The sequence below is a fragment of the Giraffa tippelskirchi genome, chromosome 4 (genome assembly GCF_054371585.1).
Source record: "Giraffa tippelskirchi isolate mGirTip1 chromosome 4, T2T-mGirTip1v1.2.pri, whole genome shotgun sequence".
NCBI classification, from domain to species: Eukaryota; Metazoa; Chordata; class Mammalia; order Artiodactyla; family Giraffidae; genus Giraffa; species Giraffa tippelskirchi.
The window spans coordinates 127,685,881-127,700,674 of NC_137278.1; the positions used below are offsets into that span (position 1 = coordinate 127,685,881).

The following is a 14,794-nucleotide window of genomic DNA, read 5'->3' on the forward strand; positions in this document are numbered from 1 at the left end:
AAGAACTTCCACTCCCGTTCTCCCTCCAAAAGTGGCATCCTTCATCTCTGTCTGTCCAAGCCACTTACACAGATCCTTGGGGTTCCAATAGGGTCTGAGTCACTGGAACCGAGAACACCTGGCTGAAACATGCCCTGTAATTAGAAAGAATTTTTTCTTTACCGTTTCTTCTTTTTTTTTTCTTTTTAAAAGAGGGCTGGAATGATCGTCCTTGACTAGGGCGGAGAAGCTGGGGTGGGGAAAGGGAAGACCATCACCAGGGCCCAGCTTGCCGCCCTTTGCAGACAGGTCCCCAAGTCGGACTTGCTTCCTTTCCTCCGCCTCTCGCCGCCTCCTCCTCCTCCGTTCGTTTGGTCCTTTCCCCACTGTCTTCTCCTCTGTTTAATTAAAGTTCAGCGACTCCACTTGCCTCTCCTCTCAGAAAGCCGAAACCAGAGAGCCCAGCAGCCGCGGGCCGAGCGGTCTCAGCACAGCCACCGGCCCAGCCGTCTGGGCCTCCCCTGGCCCGCCTCCCTTCACCGGCGCCGATCTCCGAGACCCCGGTCCCTGGGCCATCCACCGTCCCGCAGGTGTGCAGCCCCCGGCCTGGGGGATCTGTCCCACAGCAGTATCCTCTTACCCTAGACCTTCATGTTACACCAGAAAGTTAAGAGGGTGGGTGGGTACACCCCGACTCAGGCATCCCGCTCCCCCAAACCCTCGCTGACTAATCTGATATGACAAAAGCCCCGTGATGGATTTGGTATATGTTAATTCACAATGCCCTTTCCTCCAGAATTTAACTATAAGTTAATACACACCGGAAACCACGCGCAAACACGCTCGTTAATGGGCTTAGGTATTAGCGAGTCCTAACGATGCATACAAATGTGCTCTGCCTCTGTAGGCCCCTCAAGATTTATGGGCCTTGAGCTCTCTGAAGCTGTAAACAAGGAGGAGAAAAAGAGAAAGAGAGAGAGACTGGGGGGAAGAGACAGAGGCCTGACTCACCCCTCCAGATTCTGGGAGAGAAGTGATCTCTGCAAGTGGGTTCTTACCTATTTTCCTTTCCTTGCAAGCTCGCTGTGTGGGTTTTGAAATTGGTCTGGGGGTGGTGTTTGCGGCTGAATGCTGGTGTGAGTGGGCAATGTTTTGTTTGTGCGCTGGGGTAGGAGCATGCCAGCCTACTGTGAATTGCTGTTTCAGGGCCTGACTATAACAGGCATTTGTGGATATATATCTGTGTGTGCACCATGCTAGGAGGGGGTGTGTGTGTGTGTGTGTGCACATGTGCACGTGTGACAGCCAGGCTCCCTCTGGGCCAGGCTGCTGCTCCCCCCACACCACCCGGTGAACAAATCTCTAACAACAATCATAATAACAATAAATAATAACAATAAAAACAGTAGTTAACAGTCCCTCCCTAGCAGGATAACAATAAAATGCAAGAGGAGATATTTTGAGGAGGGGACAGGAGAAGGAGTCATGATCACAGCAACCCAGGGAGACAAGAAAGGAAGGAAGTTAGCTTCTTCCTATGCCCGTGTGGGGCTGGGTTTGGGAACCCCCTCCCCAGATAAGGTCCTCCCGCCAGAGGAGGAGAAGGCGAGCCTGCAGGCCGCTCTCTCCTGTTTCTCTTTCTCGGCTTTTGCTTTGTCTGATCCAGAGGAACCCCACGTAAGAGGAGGGTTAGTAGCTCTGGGGATTCTCTGGAACCCCTGTTTTAAAGAGGAATTAAAGCATATAGGGTTAGGCCCTACAGGGGCAGAAAGGGAAGAGGCGATGATCACAGCCAGGGTCCAGGCCCAATGAGTGAGCTGCCGAGGTGCCCGAGTTGGAGTTGTCCGAGAGGACCAGCCGCGGGCAGAGATTGACGCTGAAAAACATTTATGGCCTTGTCGGAGAGAAGGGAGAGCGCGAGGCAAGACCAGGGAAGTTGCTTTTCTGGGGTCTTAAAAAGAGAGAGAGAGAGAGAGAGAGGGACAGTGAGAGAGAAAGAAAAGAGGGTTTGAGGCACACTGAATTTTCCTTCGCGGGCTTGGAGCGGAGAGGATTTCCATAAAGGAAGAGAAGTGCAGGGTCCTGGATACTTCCACGTCCTCCTCATTCTATGCAGGTACAATTTTCTGGTCATCTTATTAATTTATGTATTGGGGGGAGGATGGAATCAGAGGGGTAGAGATGCGACCTACGCTCTCTCAAGGGAGGAAGCCCCACAGTTTCGGGTCTAACGAAATCCCCTTTTAAAAACAATCGTATGCAAAAAAAAGAAAGAAAAGAAAATTAAAAAGGAAATACAAAAACAAACTAGTGAACTTTAAAAAGAGAAATAAGATAAAATGATCATAACAAGTGAGCGTGAAAACTTTAAAAAAATTTTAGTCACAGACCTTTTAAGGGGTTTGGATTCTTTTTTAACAGCCGGTGACCCATCTGGTCAGAAAAGAGACGGAGAACTACTTTTCACTGAGTCACTTCTTTAAAGCCAGTGTAGACACACAAAGATTTGAAGGAGACCCTTGGGCGTCCTAGTATTTGAAAACCATGTGGAGTGGAGGACACTGCCATAACCAACCGGGCAAAATAACAATAAGAGGAAAGAACTGCGGTCAGTCGAAGTACTGAGCGCGGAGCGCACAGAGAAGGCTCAGGTTTGGGTTCCAGGCAGCCGCCCGCCGAGGCAGCTGCCCCGGGCGATGGGGCGCGGTGCGGACCCGCACCGGCAGGCGACTCCGCTGGGTCTCAGCTTCCCCGGGTCGGCCTGCAGCCCTCTTCTCCCAGCCTCCGCGGTTCTCCTGGCTCTCTCGGCTTGGATGGATGCCCGGTCGGTCGGGGGGCTTCCTTGGTACGAGGATTTGAGGCCTAAGACTGGGGACAGTGACTCAAGCCAGACTCTGCTTCATCTTTTCTCCCCCAGGCCTCTCCGCTTGCCCAAGCTCTCAGCCACCGGTAGGCTGACTTAGAAGGGGCTTCTGGGCTGCTCCCACCAACTCCTGCCTGATTCCCTAAAGTCCAGCGACCTCCAGTCCTCTTTAGGGGGGAAATAGCACCACCCAGACACCTCTGCACTGTGCTCTCATCAGGAAACTTACGAAGAAGAAGAAAGGCGGCTTCGAGTCCTGTTTACATCTCGGTCTACACATCCCTTGGCGGCTGGAGAGTTTATTTATACCTTCCACTATAACTCTCTGTTTGGAGGCACTGGTGGCTCTATTGACAGACTGATGTCTAGAAAATATTGCTCTATCTCGAACCATACCTAAATGTGCTGTGGTTGTGTTTACAGATTTATGCTTGAGGAAAATATAATTATTTCCATTGTATTTGTGCATATACAGTAGTTGTAAGAGCAGATTTATATATAGGAAAATATACGACTCTCTTCTAGCCATCCAGCTTTATGGACATTTGATATCCTGACAGATTTACAGCTCTGAGCAGCTATATAGATAAATGTATATCGTTGGAATTATGTATCAGGAGATATATACTTATTGATTGTGATATAGAGTAGTTAGAGCACTCACTTAGAGCCATATATGGCTCTGGAGATATTTCTATATTATTATCACTATATATAGGCATATCTATTTATAACTACATAGTTATAAAAATAGACATAAGTAATTATAGTCCTATATGTACATGCTGCTATCTCGCGAGAGTTATAGACACTTGCGAATATAACTCTATAGAGATATCTGTATGTATATAAGGGTGTAATTATCTCATGATGTGTGTGTATTTGGGCTTAGGCCAGTCTATCTCTGTTCAGGCATATTTATATGCAGGGGTTGGGAGAGACTTGTTCAGGAAATGTTTTCAGAGGGCCAACAGAGCAGCTGTATCTGGCCAACTAGGAAACCAACCAGCTACCAGAGTTCTTTACTTACGGAGGGATGGAGTTACAGGAGGGTAAACAGAGCATGGGAAGTCTCCAGGAAAGGAGGCAAAAGGAGGGAGATTGGGGCTCAGCACGGATAGTCAGGGAGGAAAGAGGTAAGCAGCGGGCACCCACTGAAAGTGGAACCAGTTTTGTGACGGGCTGGCATAGGTGGCACTGAAGGGGAGGCAGTGAACTGTCCTACCACCCAGAGATACTCACCACCGACGACGGAGGGAGGGAACAGATCTTGAAGGGCCTTCGGTTTGGCTTTTGATGAACCAAAGATTGGCTACCACTCAGACCCTCTCATACGCCTGGTGCATTTCTCTTGAACCCTAATTTTAGGGTCTCTAAGGAGTAGGCTTTAGAGATGAAGACATTTAGGAGGGATGGGGCAGGAAGTGGGGTACACTTTTGCCCCTGCTGCTCTCTGGTAATACCAAGGTAGGAAACCAAGGTAATGTGGCCTCATAAAGTTTGCTTTAGCCTGGGCCTCTCCTGTGCTCCTGAAGAGTCTGGTGGATGGAGGGGTGAATTTTTCAGTATTGGACCTATTCTGATAGGAGTTTGGGGAGGTTCTCCCCACCCTCCTTCTCTGAGGCCTGGGCTTTTGGGGCCTACTTTTCCTCCCTTGGGCCATTTCTGATCTGTTGGTCCCCAAATTGGGATTCTTAGGGGCCCCTTTAGCTTCCTAATAGCCCTGCCTTGGGCCTTTATGGGGAGAATTTGACCTTAATGAGGAGGGAACATGGAACTGAACCTCTGTCCCGCACTTCTACTCAGCCACACGGCTTTCCCAGCAGCCCCTTCCAGATGTCACTGAGTCCAGGCTCCACAATTCTTCTGCACCAACCATCCTCTGGGAAAAAAGACACCGTCAACCTAATTTCATTATTTTTTGAAAACCTGGGAGTTGCAGGCATGTTTGCTGAATGGTTTGCATGAGGGAGTTTCCTGGCTCTTAGTTTCAGTGGCCAGCAGGGCTTCCAAGATCTTTAGGATGCTGGAAGGGAGTGGAGATTCCTCAGCTGGGGTTAAAAGCCAAGCACCAGCCTCCACACACCCCTGCCCACTGAATTGGAGCTCCAGAGCATGGACTCTCTCTGCCGCCTGGCACAGAAGGGTTGCCCAATAGGTACTTGTAAATAAACTGAATGGCAACCAATTCAAAGGCTTTTGGCAGAGGGAGTCTCGCCCTTCCCAGCCACTGGCCACCACAGGTTAGGGTATCTAGGTGCATGGACTGGAGCCTGGCTGGGGGATCACATGGTCGCTGGCCACAGTGAGCTCTGCTGGGGCCAGTGGTTAGTGCCAGGGCAAGAGAGTAGCTCCAGCCCTAAGATGGGAGGTTAGGGACTGGAGTGAGGCACCTGGAGCCAGGAAATAGGGGAAAGGGGCAAGTCAGGCTCTGCCCTTTGCCCTCAGTCTCCTGATTTTCCAGAATCCTAAATATATTAAAACTAAACCAGAGTCAAGACCTGGGCTGGGCTAGAGCTGCCAGTGGGCCTGAGAGGTCCAAAAAGGAACCACCACCTGATCCATTAAGAAATATACAAATGAAATAAACATAAATCAACTGGAGGCAGTTAGCCTGGCTGAGGAAATGCACGATGCCTCAGCCCTGCTCTGTGGATGCTACCAAACTGATCAGAATTAACATTTAAAAAAATTTGAGGTGGGGCTTCCTGGGTGTCTCAGTGGTAAAGAATCCTCCTGCAAATGCAGGGGACATGGGTTCAATCCCTGGTCTGGGAAGATTCCACATGCCACAGAGCAACTAAGCCTATGCACCACAAATGATCGAGCCTGTGCTCTAGAGCCCGGGAACCTCAATTACTGAGCCCAAGTGCCACAACTACTGAAGCCCCCACGCCCTAGAGCCTGTGCTCTGCAACAAGAGAAGCCACCACAATGAGAAGCCTGTCTATCACAACTAGAGAGTAGCCCCCACTTGCTACAACCAGAGAAAAGCCTATGCAACAACAACAAAGACCCAGCACAGCCAAAAATAAAAATAAAGTTATTTTTTAAAAAAAATTAAATTTAAAAAGGTTCAGATTTTCTGCTGCAGTAATATTTAGGTTGTTTCATACAGTTATTTCTTAATTGTCTTAATCCCCTTGCTTTGGTCCCTATAGAATAATTCCTTCTGGGAGTTAGGGGCAGGCAGTCACTGGCATAGGGTGAGATAGTCAGGTTCAGAGTTTCCCATCTAGTGAGGATCCAGGTCTGCAGGATCCCATCGAGGCTTGAAGCAGGGAGGCCCCTGCTTTGGTTTCTATTTCCTCTAAGAACCCTTAGAGGCAATCTGCCTGGGGTCTGGATAAGGGACTGAGGTCTGGAGATTGGGCTAAATTAAACCTGGAATCTCATTTCTAGTCCCCCAGTTTTTGACAGTTTCCTCTGCAGACAATCTGTACCCCCACCCTCCAACACCTAACGCCCACCTACCGATGGATTGTGGCTACTTTCTTTACGGAAATGCAGAGAGAGAGTTGAGGGGCTGACATTTACATATGTTTGCCTAAGCTGAACTCTGGGCAGGTGTCTCTAGGCTCAGGCCAGGAGATGGGGGTGGTTTGCTATAAACCTCAGAACCTGCAGGGTTCAAATAACAACTGTCTTTGGCCAAAAGGCAGGAAACGAAGAGACCATGCAGTCAACTGTACACTGTCGAGCCTGGAGAGGTTGGCTCCCTTTATCTGGGCTGGAATGACTCTTAGCTGTTTCTGGGTCCCAGACCCCTTTGAGAAGCTGATAAAAACAATCTGCTCCGTCACCAGCAAAGACTCTACACAGTGTGGACGGTTGCCAGGATGATAGGGAGCTGGGAAGACCAGGATCTCTGGGTTGGGTGTCCCTAATTGATATATTTATTTACACATTCTTTCTGTGACCCACCCCCAGTTGTCTGCTTGCTGTCCTCTCTGAGTCCCCTTGCTTGGGAGTCAGAAAGTTCCTCTCCAGGTACAAGCCCTGCCTTTCTTGGCAAATCCCTTTCCTGCTTTCCTGCCTGAGCACAGGCACCAGGCTGAGGCCTTGCACGTTTCTGCAAGCTCCTTATCTGCTCTCCCGCAGAAACCAGGCAACTGGCTGGTCTCCTCTGCCCAATTACTCCAGTAATTCCTGAGGGTGGGGGAGTCTGGGGGCATCTTGGCAGAGTGGAGGCCTGGCTATAAGGGGACCAATTCCCATCTCTAGTGGAAACTTGGACTCAAGGAGCAAGTTGCAATTGCTATAATAATAGTCATAATAATAACAATAATAATTTATTTAGCATATCATTAGATGTGTATTTACTGTCTTCCCTCTGCTTTTTTACAAGTGTCTCCTAAGGAATTCTCACAACACCCAGGGGAGACAATAATAAGCTAATTACCACCCTTCAGCTCCTTCTCCTCCTCCCATCCACAAAGTCACCCTCTCTGAGATGGAGTGTTTACAGAACCCCTCCCCCAGTGTTTTACACCTGCTTAACAATCTCTCCAGTCCCAATTCTTCTCTCCTGTTCCCAGACTTTTCCATTCCTGTTTGGGAAGTTTCCCCATAACAAGGAGAAGAAGAGTGGTAAGTATTGTTTCCCTGATATCACAGTGATATTTAGGATAATGTGGGAGGAATCCATTTCTTACTTCTCTGATCGCCCTTTTTGGGGGCAGAAACTGCCTGCACAGCTTCCAGGCAGATCAGGTTAAAGAGAGAACTTATGCTGCCATGATGCCAAAACATCTGAATCAAGTGTAGGAGGATGGCCAGTCCTGCAAACGTGGCAACATCAGGGGCCTTCAGACCTGTTCAGGCCAGATCTTAGAGATGCCAGGCCCCACGTGTCTATTGGGTTTTTTTGGCAAAGAAGCCACAGGGGCTTCCCTGGTGGCTCAGATGGTAAAGAATCTTCCTTCAATGCAGGAGACCTAGATTTGATCCCTGGGTTGGGAAGATCCTCTGGAGAAAAGAATGGCAACCCACTCTAGTATTCTTGCCTGGAGAACTCCATGGACAGAGGAGACTGACAGACTATAATCCACGGGGTTGCAAAGAGTCAAATACGACTGAGTGACTAACGATTTTTTTTTTCATCTTTTCACAGATTATAATTAAAACACAAACCAGACACATGTTTTTGGATGACAGATTCTAAAAGGCCCCCAGGAATCCCAGTAATGTGCAGAGCACACTCCTAGTTACTCAGTGCTCAGCCCCAACCCTGGGTGGAGAATGAAGCTGCTGTCATGGTAGTCTTGGTCAGAGACAAAGCTGCTTGGCCAGTCATCGAGATCCTGGGTGTTGCTGCTTAGACAGCCGGAACGCTAAGGGCCGCCCTCCACCTCTCCCTCCACCCAAGTACACAATTGCTCCTGGAAAGAAGCCAGTCCAGGGTGGAGGGTGCAAGAGTCAGATAAAGTCAGTATCAAGGCAAACTGGAAAAGTTAGAATTGCATTTACTTTTTACCTCTTTAAACCCTAGGTGACATAGTGGACCTTCTCAGCAGATCCCCGAGTTCATTTGGTGTCTTTTCTTCTTTCTCTAGTCCTCACGTCTTTCTGCTGCCCATACTTTCCACTGTATGCCTCTGGCCTTTCCATATCCCCAGTCCTATCAAAGCTTACTTACCCTGAGTCCCAGCTCAGTATCCATGGGGTAAAAGACAGACTGCCAGATTAGGAAACCTTAACCAATGTGTGCACATGTACATCCTCCCAGGAAATTGTGTGTTTTAGGTAGGGGTCTGCAGGAGCCATTGCCCAGGTGGGAAGAAGTAGATATGATGATGGAATTTCAGATCCATGGCAAGTGGCATAATACAGATTTGTGCGAGGGTGGTGTATGATTTTTCTTAAAACCATATCATGAAGACAGCCACCCATCCTGTCTCTGGGGAAGACCATCTTTGCCCTAAACCTAAGGTTTCCAGGCTGCTTAGAAGAGTCCAGAATGCATTCTTCTTCTTTGTTCACCCATTTTTGAGAGGTCAAATTAAGTTGGGGAAAGACTGGATTCCATGCAGTGAGAAGATTATGCATGAATTACCAGGGTCGGGGCTTCTGATTTGTTCCGAATATGGTAATTATTCATTCCATGACTCAGTTCCAATTCATGGGTAGTGTCCTGAAGCCCTCTCAATACTCATAACTATAATAGCTTCCATTTATAGAGGATTACTATATGCCAGGTGCTTTATACTGAATTTGATGAGGAAATGTAGTCTCAGAAAGGTTAAGTCACCTGCCCAAAGTCGCTTAGCCAGGTTTGAACCCTGGCTGTGTGTTTCCCCATCTGTTAGGTTTTCATAGTTCCAAATCATGCCTCCTGGGTTAAAAAAAACAGAATATAAACCAGGGAAAGGAAAAAAAATTTTTTTTTAAATAGTTTGACATCCTCTGGACATGCAGAGGCGGCCCTGTGAGGAACTTCTATAATGGCTTCTACAGTGGTATATCCAAGTGCCCATACACTCAGAATTTCCATCTCCCTGAATTCTACTTTACTGAGAGTCTGTGATTTTTTCTTTCAGCATGATGACTAGCCTTACCACTTAAGAGTCCAACCCTTTCCCAAGACTGGAAATAGACCCAGAGTTGAGGCACCTCATCTCTAGTGGAGTCCTTGAGTTCCCACTTCCCCAGGCAGAGTCTAGCTTTCTTGTAAGGCTCAGCCAACGTGAAACTGAGAGGCATCTAGAGATTAATCTTCAGAGCCCCTCGTCTCCCTAAGCATCCCCGCTAAGCACTACTTTTCTGGTTCTAGCCTTGTTTGATAAAGTATCCCAGCGGTGCTTTTGTATTTTAAAGGATGTGATGTGCAGAGGACTGCACTTAACACCATGTGCTCTAATGGTGGAACTTAAGGCAATTCAGTGGCAGGATAATTGGGGAGGGGGAAAACAGAGCTTTCCCAGGGGCTTTATACTGCATCACTGCATAAGGCTGATCCTGCATCTCATTATCCATTAACTTCAGATGAAAGCTATGAAATTGGATCCCTTTATTCTGATTTTTGAAGCTAAGCAGAAGGTGGGCTGATATCTCTGTTTTTACCTGACTGCTGGCATCCTCCAGACACCCTTCCCATTGTCCTGCCCCATCTTGTCTCTGCCTCCCTCCCCTCAGGGGCAGAGTCCTCAAGGGAGTCAGCTCCCCATGGTGTGTCTGCAGGGGCCCTGTGCGGAAGGTTGAGTTGTCAAATGAGGAGACACCACAGCTAACACCCCCTCTCCTCCAACCCCCACCAACTCTGGAATGAAGATGGAGAGTTTTCTGTGCCTGGTTTGGTTCACAGAGACACATAGTCCATCATTTGATTTGCTACAAAGAGTATTCCTTCCCTGCCCCCCAGCATCCTCTAGTTTTTGCTTAGAGTTTCAGAGCTAGAAGGATCTGAGTGATAACCTAATTGAACCACTTCATTGTAAAGGAAGGGAAACTGAGGCTCAGACAGAGACCAGAACCCAAGCATTCTGATCCTCAAACCATCCTTCCCAGGATACCACGCCGCACCTGGCTCTCTTTGCATTTCAGCTAGATACTTTTGTAATTTCTTCCTCCAAAACCCAGAATTTGAGCTTCATTCCCATGGCAGAGAACACAGACACCAACCATCATGATAACATGGACTTCCTTGTTTGGTTATGGCCACTTTTTTGGCACATGCCTTATCATACCCACACCACACTCCACAGTCCCACTGGAGCCCATCTGTGATTTCTGTGAAATTAGAAAGTGTTAGTCACTCAGTCATGTCTGACTCTTTGTGACCCCATGGACTATAGCCTGCCCGGCTCCTCTGTCCATGGACTTCTCCAGGCAAGAATACTGGAGTGGGTAGCCATTCCCTTCTCCAGGGGATCTTCCTGACCCAGGAATCGAACCTGGGTCTCCGCGTTAAAGGTGGATTCTTTACTGTCTAAGCCACCAGGGAAGCCCTGTGAAATTAGAGGGCCTCTCTAATAAACAGGGGAAGACCCTGTTTCTGTGCTACCTTATGTGTCAGTTCACCTCAATCCACTCTCTAGAGCTTCCCAAGACCTGGAGAGGGGCTGAAGGTCTCAGGGCAAAGAGCAAAGAGATAAGTGCACATTTTTTTTTGCCTCTGACATCCTACCTCCAGCCTCAGATAAGGAAAAAGGCTATCTTGAATAGAAAGTTTTTCCTTAATATATCATCAAGCCCTCCTCAAGCTCCCAAGGAAAAACTCTTATTGTCCAGTTCTGAGGACTGGAGGCAAGGGAAGAGGGTTGAACTTAGCATGAAGAATGCTGATGATATATAAGAAGAATTTGCCAGTCATGAAAGTTGTTAGACACCTGTGTTCTCTGAACATATCAGGTAATTCTCATCCCCCTGAGACGGTCAAGTTAACCTCACATGGTTCCTTCTAGTCCACAGATTCTGACTGGAAACTTCCTTTTCCCAGTGTTTGGTGGTCTGTCTAATTCCAGAGTCCTCAGGCAGTGCTAACTCAGTTTACCACTGGGCTTTGGCTCCGGAATACATTTTTAAATCTCATGTTGGCCCCAACCAACTTTCCCATCTCTAAGAAACCAAACAAAATTAAATCAATTCAGGAACAAAATTCACCAGATAACTTATCAGTTTGATGTGGGCACAATAGCACTGGACTAGGGGGTCTAGGGCCTTGATGTCTGTTTTAGGCTTTGTGTCACCCCAAATTCTTATGTTGAAGTCTTAACACCCCAGTACTGGAGAATGTGACTGTATTTAGATATGGGGCCTTTAAAGAGATAATCAAGACAAAATGAGGACATAGTGGCGGACCTTAATTCAACTTGGCTGATGTCCAAGGAAGAGATTAGGACACAGAAAGACCAGGTAGACCCCAAGACCATATGAAAAAGACCATGAGAGAGGCCTCTAAAGGATTCAACCCTACCAACACTTTGGTCTTGGACTTCTAGCCTCCAGAAATGTGAAAAAAATAAATTTCTATTGTTTTAGCCACCTACTCTGTGGGTACTTTGTTATGACAGCTTTAACAAATATGGTGTCTAGATGTGTCTCAGCTGTTCACTCACTGTCTAACCTTGGACAAGTCATTTAAAACTCTCCACACCTTAGGACTTCCTTAGTGGTCCACTGGTTAAGACTCCGAACTTCCAATGCAGGTGGCACATGTTTGATCCCTGGTCAGGGCACTAAGATCCCACCTGATGTAGGGTATGGCCACAAAATCAATAACAAAACAAAAACCAAAAGCTCCCCAAGTCTCAGTTTCTACATGAACTCTAAAGGTTCCTTCAGTACCTAACCTTCTGTGATTCCACATGAAAAGAAAGCGCCAGTTATCATATACAGCTTTTACTCTCTTGCCAGTGTTATTAGTTATAAGTAGACACAGCTCCAGATACAAGCACACATGCAATCACACACAACCTTGCATTACAACTTTATTCTTCCAAGTGTACAGCCGTGAACACAGCCCTTTCCTCTTTTAGATCTTGGTATACATCTAGCTTTCAATGCAAAGCCATTTGGGTTCCCTGACCCTCAGGTACTGCCGGTACATCTTGCACAAATTGGTTGAAATGAGACCATTTTACTCAGTTGACTGGTTTTGGTGAACACAGTGCCAAACAGCCCCACTGGTTTCTTTCTGTTTAATTGATGGATCCTGTTTTTAAACTGTCAGATCCTGCCCATCGTTTTTGACTCGGAATCACTCTGTGGCCATGTGAGGCCTAGTCAACCACCTGATCAACTCAGTTCCATCATCATTATTCTTTGAATTGATTAGTAAGTTCACTCAAAAAAATCAAACCCAGACAACTGACAGCCTCACTCAGGCTCAAAGAAAGCACTCTCAGTCATGTCTATAAGTTGCCAAAATACCCACTTGGGTCAATCAATTCAGCAAAAATATCAGTCTAACCTATAGCTGCAGCACAGTGTAGGCAAAGCAATGTTCACTCATCAGCCTACAGTGACTTGCAGTCTGTATGTGGCTAGCGCCCTTCTGTTTTCATCAAGCCGACTCATTAGAACAAAGAAACACGTGTTCATATGGACACATACCCACATACATACCATGCCATACTACCCTTAGTCTTTGTCTTTCTGGGAGAGAGAGGATTGAGAGAAGCCCTTGGGACAATTTCTCTTAGGTGCACATTTGCATGAATGTGACTCAGAGTGTAGCTTTGGCCATTTGGTAAATTTATAGGCTGAGAGGGAAGGAGCCAGCTAAAATGGGGCTTGGCCACTTTAACTGCTCACGTGTAAAAATGGCCCAAAATGCATTCGCATGTCTCTGGGCTTTTTGTGTATTTTTTCCATGACTTGCATGTTTTTTGTATCCCTGCATACTCACATATGTCTGAGTGTTTGGGTTGTGTCTCTGTGTTTTCCCACACACCTGGGTGTACATCAGGGGCTTCCCTGGTGGCTCAGAGGTTAAAGCATCTGCCTGCAATGTGGGAGATCTGGGTTTGATCCATGAGTTGGGAAGATCCCCTGGAGAAGGAAATGGCAACCCACTCCAGTATTCTTGCCTGGAGAATTTCATAGACGGAGGAGCCTGGTAGGCTACAGTCCATGGGGTCGCAAAGAGTCGGACATGACTAAGCGACTTCACTTTCACTTTCTTTGGGTGTACATCTACTTGTACATTTGCATCTGTCTCTGAATGCTTGCATGTGCTTGTACACGATCTGTGTATGAACGGGTGTATTTGCCTATGCCTCTGTGCATATCTCCTTTTGGGTTTCTGTATAAGGATGCTATTACATGTATCTGCATGTCTTTAGAGATCAGAAACTCCAATGAGACTTCAGACATCTCTCAAATGCTTGGCAAGCCAAAGATGAAATCTGATGCTGGAAAATGGTTGGGCAGGCTCTCTGCTCAGACTCACTCTGGCTCAACAACTATTTCCTTCCAAGATGAAATCTGCAGAGTCTTCCAAGGGCCCCTTCTGGCTGCCTCTAGCAATCTAGACCTCCACGGTCCCCTCTCAGTCCATTTTTAATGGCCCTAATGAGTAGAGGGGAGTTTCTGGAGGTGAACTGGGATTTTAAGAGAGAAATAAAACAGGAAACTTCATCCTTTCCTTCCCATTTTCCTCATTTTCCCTTATTAACATTAATCTACCCTGAGCACGAGGCATAGGGAAGTCAGCTGCTCTACATTTTTTAGACCTTTCTCACACTTAAAAAGCTAAAAAAATTTGCTGACATTTTTCAGGTCAGTATGATAATCATATTGTAGTTAGGTTGTTAAAAATGGTTTTACCTTTTAGAGATATTTATTGAATTGTTCACATAAGAAATAATGTGCTGTCTGGGGTTTGCTTCAAAGTGTATGAGGAAGTGTTGGGCTCAAACTAGATGAAATTAGATTGACCATGGGTTGATCCCTGTTAAAGTGGGGTGATGGGTATGTGAATGTTTGATTATATTATTCTCTCTTGATTTTGTTTCGATTTTTCCATACTATGAAAGAATCACATTCTCACAGACATCTCCTATTCTTTCCCCACTGCACTCTCCATCTGGAGATGTAGCTGAAACTCTCATTATTCTCCCCATTATGTGGATGAGGAGGTGGAGGGCCCTCACCAGGTAAGTGATTTGTTTAAGGCAACTGGGAGCAGAAAGCCCTGACTAGAATTCCAACAGCCTGCTTCCCACCTAGGGTTCTTCTCATTGGACCGTGCATAAACATGAACCTCATGCAGTCTTAAAATATAGAATTTGTGAATAAAAATCTCTATCAGATTAATGAAATTACTGAGGCTCCAGTTGCTCATACATTTTCTTGGTGCTTACCTAAACAAGTATATGGACACCCAAGGGTTCCACATTTGCATCTGCAGAGACACATACACACCTCCGTTCACACAGCTATGCGTCTCTTGGTTGTACACTTGTAGGTCACTTATTTTGAAAAGACAGGAAGTTGCTCATGATGTCCAAG

The 14,794-nt window shown here is 46.8% G+C and overlaps 1 protein-coding gene and 1 long non-coding RNA gene across 2 annotated transcripts in view; one reads left to right on the forward strand and one right to left on the reverse strand.

Moving 5' to 3' along the window:
- Window positions 1-14,794, reverse strand: part of HOXC4 (homeobox C4) — a 73,539-nt gene that overhangs the window by 12,888 nt on the left and 45,857 nt on the right. The window lies entirely within an intron of this gene.
- On the forward strand, window positions 1,529-5,884 carry LOC145544384 (uncharacterized). Its single transcript, XR_014081366.1, has 2 exons — window positions 1,529-2,095; window positions 2,897-5,884. It is a non-coding gene; the product is annotated as an uncharacterized LOC145544384 (long non-coding RNA).